General features: G+C 43.4%; 1 pseudogene; it reads left to right on the forward strand.

The window, feature by feature from the left end:
• Positions 1 to 8,523: 8,523 nt before the first annotated feature.
• Positions 8,524 to 10,453, forward strand: LOC101340768 (heat shock cognate 71 kDa protein pseudogene; annotated as a pseudogene).
• Positions 10,454 to 10,853: the final 400 nt, after the last annotated feature.

Genomic DNA, 10,853 nt, shown 5'->3' on the forward strand with positions numbered 1-10,853 from the left:
AAAAAAAAAAAAAAAAAAAACCAGAAAATAACAAATGCTGGAGAGGCCGCGGGGAGACTGGAACTCTTATTCACTGTTGGTGGGAATGCAAAATGCTACAACCATTTTGGAAAACAATAGGCGCTTCCTTAAAAAGCTAGAAATAAGAATACCATATGATCCAGCAATCCCGCTCCTAGGAATATATCCTAGAGAAACAAGAGCCATCACACAATAGACATATGCACACCCTTGTTCATTGCAGCATTGTTCACAATAGCAAAAAATGGAAACAACCTAGGTGTCTATAAGTGAATCACAAAAGGACAAATACCATATAAGACCACTACTATAAAAACTCATGATAAGGTTTACACAAAAAAAGAAACAATGTTTGATTGTTATGGGGGGGAGGGGAGTGGGAGGGAGGGAAAAACACTAAATAGGCAATAGATAAGTGGTAACTTTGGTGAAGGGTAAGACAGTATACGGTACTGGGGAAGCCAGTACAACTTCCAAGACAATGTCATGGAAGCTCCATAAACACATCCAAACTCCTGAGGGACCAAATTACTGGGCTGAGGGCTGTGGGGACCATGATCTCAGGGGACACCAAGCTCAACTGGCATAACATAGTTTAAAAAGAAAATGTTCTACATTCTACTTTGGTAAGTAGCAAGTAGGGTCTTAAAAGCTGGTGAGCGGCCATCTATGATACTTCACTTGTCTCACCTCGTCTGGAGCAAGGGAGAATGAAGAAAACCAAAGACGCAAGGGAAAGATTAGTCCAAAGGACTAATAGACCACAACTACCCCAGCCTCCGCCAGACTGAGTCCACCACTACTAGATGGTACCCATCTACCTTCACCAACTGCTCTGACAGGGACCACAACAGAAAGTCGTGGACAGAGCTAGAAAAAAATGTAGAACAAAATTCTAACTCACAAAAAAAGACCAGACTTACTGGTCTGACAGAGACTGGATAAAGTCTAAGAATATGGCCCTCTGACACTCTTATAGCGCAGGAAAAAAAAGAATAAAGGTGGTTATGTAGCCCATCTAGCCTCCCCTCCACACACACATGGGGAATGATGTGTCCCAGGTAAGGGCTCACCCCTCTAGCTTCTATGCAGGCCCAGGCTAGCAGATGGGAACTTCTCCTCCAGGCAATGCACCATCCTTCAGAGAATAGAGTTTGCAGCAGAGGGTTGTAAGGGGGATCACATTAGTTCTCAAATACCCCAATTTATGGTTGAACCTCCTAAGAAATGAGAGGTAGATGTAAACCAAGAGGTTCAAGTTGAAAGTCTTTTGATTTCTCAACGACTGCAGGAGATGATAGATAGACAGACAGACAGATAAATAGATGCCATTGAGTCGACTCTGACTCATGGTGACTTTATGTACAACAGAATGAAATGTTGCTAGTGCTGCATCATCCTGACTATCGCTGGCAATGTTTGAGCCCATCATTGCAACTATTGTGCCAATCCATCTCTCCAAGGGTTTTCCTTGACCCTGCTGGTATTTAAAATACTGGTAGCATAGCAACATGCAAGCCACCACAATACAACAAACTGACAGGCTACAGTAGTTACTGACCCCACTGTGATGTCTACCCAGAGAGCTTCATTTGACCCTTGTGAGAGCTACTGTGTGCATCAGGGCCAGGATGGAGTGCAAGGAGGGGGAGGAAGAACCTACACTCATTAGCAGGTGTATTGCTAAGACTGTGCAAAGGAAAGCTTAGACAGGCTGGATATTACACTGTCCACCCCAACTTACCCCAACTGATGGTGCATGGCTGGTGCAGAGAACTCATTAAAAGGGAAGTAACCACAACCCGGTAATCACAACCACTACACGCCTAGAGGTAAGGCAGACAAAGCACTCAGGAAGAGATTCAACATAATATTCAGCAAAGGTGCCTCCACTTGCAAACAGTCCTAAAAAGAAAAATACCCCCCAGACTCAGTGTGTCCCTCAGTGGTAGTTCTAAGTCTTCAGAGGTAAAGCAGAGGGGATACCGGGTGCTCTGATCAGCGTCTGTCAGGCCCGTGATTAACGAGTGATGGAGAGGGCTGCAGCATGCCACCCTGGCCAGGGCTTCTAGCTTGGGGTCTGCTCCTGAAGGGGTCTGAGCCTGCACAGGGGCAAGTAGGAGCACCCTGCTGCAGTAGGCAGAGGGAGTAGAAGCCAGGCCCTTCCTGACCTGCTTTTCTTGTCTTTCATGGGTCAGGGATTCACAACAACAGCTGCAATTTTCTTTACACCAGTGGTTCTCAAGGTGTCCGCCCTAGACCAGCAGATGAGCAGCACCTGGGATCTTGTTACACATGCAAATTCTCTAGCTGAGGGGTCCCACCCTAGACCTACTGAATCAGAAATTCTGGGGTGGGGCCAGCAACCTGTGTCTTAAGACGCCCTTCAGATGATCCTGATGCCCACTCAGGTTGGAGAACTGCTACTTTATTTTACACTTAATTAAAGCTTGCTTAGGAATTCCTGGATGGTGCACACTTGTTAAGGAACTCGGCTGCTAACCAAAAACTTGGAGGTTCGAGCCCACCTAGGGGACCTCAGAATAAAGGTGTCATGGATTGAACTGTGTCCCCCCAAAATATCTGTCAACTTGGCTAGGTCATGATTCCCAGTATTATATGATTGTCTACCATTTTGTAATCTGATGTGATTTCCCTATGTGTTGTATATACTATCACTATGATATAATAAGATGGATTAGTGGCAGTTATATTGATGAGGGCTACAAGATTAGATAGTGTCTTAAGCCAACCTCTTTTGACATATAAAAGAGAGAAGCAAGCAGAGAGACATGGGGACCTCATACCACCAAGAAAGCAGCGCTGGGAGCAGAATGTGTCCTTTGGACCCAGGGTCCCTGTGTGGAGAAGCTCCTCTACCAGGGGAAGATTGACAAAAAGGACCTTCCTCCAGAGCTGACAGAGAGACTAAGGCCTTCTCCTGGAGCTGATGCCCTGAATTTGGACTTGTAGCCTACTTGACTGTGAGAGAATGTACTTCTCTTTGCTAAAGCCATCCACTTGTGGTATTTCTGTTACAGCAGCACTAGATGACCAAGACAAAAGGCCTGGAGATCTACTTCTGAAAAATCATCCACTGAAAACCCTGTGCAGAACAACTCTACTCTGCCACTCAGGGATCACCATGAGTCAGGTCGACTGGACCGCGACTGGTGTGGTGTGTACCTCCTCAGCAGCTTTTGCACCCAGTCTGGAAAGGGGAGGGAGAGATTGAAAACACCCACCCTTCATTCAGTCGGCCTGCACTGTGGTGTCTGCTGGTGTGGAATCCCTGCTGGGGTTACTGGCTGTGTCTTCGGCTGTGCCCCTCTGAGCCTCTGTTTCCCAGGCTCCTGGCTGTGGTTCTTGATCACTGCAGTCTGCCTGGCTGAACATGATCTTGACCTGTTGAACCTGAGGGGCTGCCCCTCTTCCTTGCCCTGGCTCCTTGCCCAGGCTCGGAGCTCTGCTCCTCTGCCTAGCCTCCCTTCCTCTGCTTCCTTCTACATAACAGTTGATGCCCAGCCTCATCCTCTGGTCAGCATGGGTGACCAATGCTGGGTGACACCAAGTCTGCTTGTCCTTATCTGTTTGCCTTCTCCTGACCAGCTTCCTTTAGTTAAGTTAGCAACAAATACGCTGCTATTGAATGAAGAGTGTATTTTCTAAATGCTGTTTTGGGTCAAGAGGAACAGTAAGAGACCTACAGAGTGAATAAGACAGACTCCACGTGGGGGGAGATGGAATAGTGGATTTCAATCCACTTGACTCTGACTCATGGCGACCCCGTCTGTGTCAGAGCAGAACTGTGCTCCATGGGGCTTTCAATGGCTGGTTTTTGAGAAATAGATCATCAGGCCTCTCTTCCAAGCCTCCTCCGAGTGGGTATGAATTGCCACTTTTTGGTTGGCAGCCAAGCGCGTTAACTGTTTGCAGCACCTGTGGACTCCAGTAGAATACAAAACCAAAAACCAAACCAGTTGCCATCGAGCCAGTTTCAACGCATGAGACCCCATATATTAGAGTAAAACAGCTCCATAGGGTTTTCTTGGCTGTAACCTTTACAGAAGCAGATCACCAGGCCGTTTTTTTTGTGGTGCTGTTGGGTGGATTTGAATCACCAACCTCTAGGTTAGCAGTTGACTGCAAACTCTTTGTGCCACCCAGGGACCTCAGTAGAATACCAGGAGAAATAAATTGCTACTGAGGCACAGAGGAGGGAGTGGGGTTGGGCATGGCTGGTCCAAGAAGTTTCTCCAAACCAGGATTGCCCAACCCTGACTGCATGTGAAATCACTTAGGAGCTTTGTAACTACTTATACTCATGGCCTGAGATTCTGATTTAATCAATCTGGGACAGGGCCCTTGGCACTAGAAAATGTGAATCTCTCCAGGGGATTCTAATGTGCAGCCAAGGCTGAGATTCACTGCTCTAACTCAACTTTATTAATGAACCTGGGCATTGAGCACAGCTGCTTTCTTGTTTGACTTCTTTTTAACCACAAACCACAGTAAAGGTGGCTATAGGCTGCTACCTATTGGGTAGCTTAGAGGTTATGGTAATGTCACTAACCTAACTTTAGGCAGGTAGCAGGTGTCTTGAGACCAGGTGAGTAGGATAAAAAAATGCAAGTTTAGAGAGCAGCAACAAAACTCTAGGCTCTTACACAAATGAACTGAAGACTTATGTCCACACAGAAAGCTGCACACGAATATTTATAGCAGCTTTGTTCATAATTGCCAAACACTGGGTGCAACCAAGATTTGCTTCAGCAGGTGAATGGATAAACAAACTGCTTCAGCAATAAAATGGACTGTTATTCAGTGATCAAAAGAAATGAGCTCAGCTATAAAAAGATATGGAGGAATCTTAAATGCATATTGCTAAGTGAAAGAAGTTGGTTTGAAAAAGCTATATATTGTATGATTCCAACTGTATGATATTCTGGACAAATCAAAACTACAGCAATAGTAAAAAGATCATTGGTTGCCGGGGGGCTCAAGGGGAGGGAGAAGGGATGAATAGGTGGAACAAAGGGCATTTTAAGTGTAGTGAAACTATTCTGTACGAAACTGTAATGGTGGACGTATGATACTACACTTATCAAAACCTATAGAATTGTACAACACAAAGAGTGAACCTTAGGTAAACTATGGGCTTTAGTTAATAATAATGTATCAATACTGAGTCATCAATTGTAACTAATGTACCACACTAACGGAAGATTTACTAATAGGAGAAACAATGTATGTGCGGTAGAGGTGGTACATGGGAACTCTCAGTATTTTCTGCACAATTTTTCTGTATACCTGAAACTTAAAAAAAAAAAAAAAAAGGAATGATGTCGTGTTATTGTCAAAAAGAACATTTCAAGATCTATTCTGAAATATAACACTGTCAGTGATAGGATAATATCCGTATGCCTAAAAGGAAAGACCAGTTAATATGCCTATCATTTAAATTTATGCACCAACCACTAAGGCCTAAGATGAAGAAATCAAAGATTTTTACCAACTTCTGCAGTCTGAAATTGATCAAACATGCAATCAGGATGCATTGATAATTACTGGTGATTGGAATGCAAAATCAGAAACAAAGAAGGATTGGTATTTGGAAAATATGGCCATGGTGATGGAAACAATGCTGGAGATCTCATGACAGAATTTTGCAAGCCAACGACTTCTTCATTGCAGATAACCTTTTTTCAACAACATCAACAGTGACTATACATGTGGACCTCACCAAATGAAATACACAGGAATCAAATCAACTACATCTGGGGAAAAAGATGATGGAAAAGCTCAATATCATTAGTCAGAACACGGCCAGGGGCTGACTGTGGAACAGACTATCAATTGCTCCTATACAAGTTCAAGTTGAAGCTGAAGAAAATTAGAACAAGTCCATGAGAGCCAAAGTATGAACTTGAGTATATCCCACCTGAATTTAGAGACCGTCTCAAGAATAGATTTGACACATGGAACACTAATGTATGAAGACCAGATAAGTTGTGATATGACATCAAGGACATAATACATGAAGAAAGCAAAAAGTAATTAAAAAGAGATGAAGGAAAGAAAAGAACAAAATGGATGTCAGAAGAGACTCTGAAACTTGCTTATGTGTTGCAGCCCCTCACACGGGGCACTATCTGTCGCAGCAGCGGCGAATGTCGGGACGGCGGAGACAGCAACCAAACATAACTCTTACAGAGAAGTGGGACCAGGAGGGTCACTCTGAGGAGCCGACCCCGGCTTCAGTCCCAGGAGTTTATTTATAGTCAATACAGCAAGCAGTGAAGCAAATAACAGAACAATGGGCTTTGGGTGCAGGCAAGGGAGAAGGAATTCAGGTAAACAAGCCAATCAATAAAGGGACAATAGGTTTGGGAAAACAAGTCGTGACAAGTCTCAACATGTTGGGGACAAGTCTCAACATGTTGGGGACAAGTCTCAACATGCTGTGCAGCATAGAGGCCTGTGGGGGCTGCAGTTGTCAATAGTGCAGCCATGTTTAAATGGCATATATCCCCACACTTATGAATGTAGAGCACCTAAGCAAATGGAAGAAATGATGAAGTAAAGGAGCAGAACAGAAGATTACAAAGGGTGTCTAGAGAAGACAAAGTAAAATATTATAATGAAATGTGCAAAGACCTGGAGTTAGAAAACAAAAAGGGAAGAACACGCTTGACGTTTCTTAAGCTGAAAGAACTAAGAAAAAATTCAAGCCTCGAGTTGCAATATTGAAAGATTCTGTGGGGAAAATATTAAATGATGCAGGAAGCATCAACAGAAGATGGAGGGAATACAAAGAATCACTCTACCAAAAAGAATTGGTCAGTGTTCACCAATTTCAGGAGGCAGCATATGATCAAGAACCAATGATACTGAAGGAAGAAGTCGAAGCTGCACTGCAGGCATTGGTGAAAAACAAGCCTTCAGGAATTGACGGAATACCAATTGAGATGTTTCAACAAATGGATGCAGCACTGGAAACACTCACTCATCTATGCCAAGAAATTTGGAAGATAGTTCTCTGGCCAACCAACTGGAAGAGATCCATATTTGTACCCATTCCAAAGAAAGGTGATCCAACAGAATGTGGAAATTATAGAACAATATCAATGTCACACACAAGTAAAATTTTGCTGATCATTCAAAAGTTATTGCAGCAGTACATCGACAGGGAACTGCCAGAAATTCAAGCCGGATTCAGAAGAGAACATGGAACAAGGGATACGACTGCTAATGTCAGAAGGATCATGACTGAAAGCAGAGAATACCAGAAAGATGTTTACCTGTGTTTTATTGACTATACAAAAGCACTCATCCGTGTGGATCATAACAAACTATGGATAATACTGCGAAGAATGGGAATTCCAGAACACTTAATTGTGCTCATGAGGAAACTGCACTTAGACCAGGAGGCAATCGTTCGAACTGGACAAGGAGATACTGTGTGGTTTAAAGTCAAGAAAGGTGTGCACCAGGGTTGTACCCTTTCACCATACCTATTCAATCTGTATGCTGAGCAAATAACCCAAAAAGCTAGACTATATGAAGAAGAATGAGGCATCAGGATTGGAGGAAGTCTCATTAGCAACCTGTGATATGCAGATGACACAACTTTGCTTGCTGAAGTTGAAGAGGACTTGAAGCACTTATTGATGAAGACTGAAGACTACAGCCTTCAGTATGGATTATCCCTCAACATGAAGAAAACAAAAGTCCTCACAACTGGACAAATAAGCACCATCATGATAAATGGAGAAAAGATTGAAGTTGTCAAGGATTTTATTTTACTTGGATCTCAATCAAAGCCCATGGAAGCAGCAGTCAAGAAATCAAATGACACATTGCATTGGGCAAATCTGCTGCAAAAGATCTCTTTAAAGTGTTAAAAAGCAAAGATGTCACTTTAAAGACTAAGGTGTGCCTGACCCAAGCCATGGTGTTTTCAATTGCCTCATATGCTTGTGAAAGCTGGACAATGGATAAGGAAGATTGGAGAAGGATTGATGCCTTTGAATTATGGTGTTGGAGAAGAATGCTGAATATACCACAGACTACCAGAATAACAAACAAGTCTGTCTTGGAAGAAGTACAGCCAGAATACTCCTTAGAAATGAGGATGGTGAGACTTTATCTCACATACTTTGAACATGTTATCAGGAGGGACTAGTGACTGGAGAAGGATATCATGCTTGATAAAGTAGAGGGTCAGTGAAAAGGAAGAAGATCCTCAACCAGATGGATTGACACAGTGACTGCAATGATGGCTCAGACTAACAATGATTGTGAGGATGGTGCAGGACTGGGCAGTATTTTGTTCTGTTGTACATACTGTCACTATGAGTCATAACTGACTCAATGGCACCTAACAACATGATATAACTGCTACCTACCTTGAAACAATATAAAAACCAGCTCATTGAACGTGCGGTAGCTCTCCAGACTGCATTTCTTTTGTCAACTAGCCAGAACCTACTCTGAGCAATCATGTCTAAGGGACCTGCAGTTGGAATTGATCTTTGCACCACCTACTCCTGTGTGGGTGTCTTCCAGCATGGAAAAGTGGAGATAATCGCAAATGATCTGGGCAACCGAACCACCCCAAGCTATGTCACTTTTACTGATACCAAACAATTGATTGGTGATGCCATAAAGAATCAAGTTGCAATGAATCCCACTAACATAGTTTTTGATGCCAAATGTCTGATTGAACAAAGGTTTGATGATGCTGTTGTCCAGCGTGATATGAAGCATTGGCCCTTCATGGTGCTGAATGCTGCAGGCAGGCCCAAGGTCCAAGTAGAATATAAGGGAGAGACCAAAAGTTTCTATCCAGAAGAGGTGACACCTGTGGTTCTGACAAAGATGAAGGAAATTGCAGAAGCCTACCTTGGAAAGACTGTTACCAATGCTGTTGTCACTGTACCAGCCTACTAAAGTAGAGTCATTAAAATGACTCTCAGCATCAGGCTACCAAAGACGCTGAAACCATTTGTGGCCTCAATGTACTGAGAATCATCAACAATCCAATTGCTGCTGCTATTGCCTACAACTTAGACAAAAAGGTTGGTGCCGAAAGAATGTGCTGATCTTAGACTTAGGAGGTGGCACTTTTGATGTGTCAATCCTCACTATTAAAGATGGAGTCTTTGAAGACAAGTCCACAGCTGCAGACGCCCACTTAGGTGGAGAAGACTTTGACAATAGAATGGTGAACCATTTTATTGCTGAATTTAAGCGCAAGCGTAAGAAGGACATCAGCAAGAACAAGATGGTTGCTTGCTGCCTCTGCACTGCTTGTGAACATGCAAAGCACACTATCTTCCAGCACCCAGGCCAATACTGAGATTGATTCTCTCTATGAAGGAATTGACTTCTATACCTCCATTACCCATGCCCGATTTGAAGAATTGAACACTGACCTATTCTGTGGCACCCTGGACCCTGTGGAGAAAGCCCTAAGGGATGCCAAGCTAGACAAGTCACCAATCCATGGCATTGTCCTGGTCGGTGGTTCTACCTGTATTCCTAAGATTCAGAAACTTCTTCAGGATTTCTTTAATGAAAAAGAATTGAACAAGAGCATCAACCCTGATGAGGCTGTTGCTTATGGTGAAACTGTCCAGGCAGCCATCTTACCTGGAGACAAATCTGAAAATGTTCAAGATTTGCTGCTCTTGGACGTCACTCCTCTTTCCCTTGGTATTGAAACTGCTGGTAGAGTCATGACTGTCCTGATCAAGCACAATAATACCATTCCTACCAGGTAGACGCAGACCTTCACACCAGCCTGGTGTGCTCATTTGGGTTTATGAAGGTGAGCCTGCCATGACCAAGGATAACAGCCTGCTTGGCAAGTTTGAACTCACTGGCATATGTCTCACAACCTGTAGTGTTCCTCAGATTGAGGTCACTTTTGACAATGGTATACTTAACGTCTCTGCTGTGGATAAGAGTACTGGAAAAGAGGATAAGATTACCTTGAGTAATGACAAGGGCTGCTTGAGTAAAAGAAGACATTGATCGAATGGTCCAGGAAGCTGAGGAGTACAAAGCTGAAGATGAGAAACAGGGGGACAAGGTGTCTTCTAAGAATTTGCTTGAATCCTATGCATTCAACATGAAGGCAACAGGTGAAGATGAGAAACTTCAAGGCAAGATCAATGATGAGGGCAAACAGGAGATTCTGGGCAAGTGTAATGAAATTATCAACTGGCTCAATAAGAGTCATAGGGTAGAGAAGGAAGAATTTGAACATCAGCAGAAAAAGCTGGAGAAAGTCTGCAACCCCATCATTACCAAGCTGTACCAGAGTGCCAGAGGCATGCCTGGAGGGATGCCTGGGGGCTTCCCTGGTGGTGGAGCTCCTCCATCTGGTGGTGCCTCTTCTGGACCCACCAGTGAAGAAGCTGATTAAGCCAGTCTCTGAGCAGAGATACCTTAGCATTGTTCCACAGTAAAAAAATTGAAGGACTCAAATTTGTAGTACGTTCAGTGGCAGTTTTAAAAGTTACTCTGCTATGCTCAATGTGTGGGTATTCTTAATGCTTGAATATGGAATATGCATAGGAAAAGGAAGTCAACACTGCACTTTATTAGCACTGTATTGTAAGAGGAAAATGCAATGTCTTAAATAAAACTGTCTTTAAAATTGGCAAAATAAAATAAAAACCAAAAAATACAAAAAACTCCATGCTCAGGATCACAGAGGATAGGGTCCATTCAGGGACATGGGCCAATGAAGGTTTGAATGCCCAAGAGAGCAAACTACCAGGGTCAAGCTATCTTAGGCCATGGAGCCAGCAGAGGGATAAAGC

Source organism: Trichechus manatus, unplaced genomic scaffold (genome assembly GCF_000243295.1).
Source record: "Trichechus manatus latirostris isolate Lorelei unplaced genomic scaffold, TriManLat1.0 scaffold00205, whole genome shotgun sequence".
In the NCBI taxonomy this organism is placed as follows: Eukaryota; Metazoa; Chordata; class Mammalia; order Sirenia; family Trichechidae; genus Trichechus; species Trichechus manatus.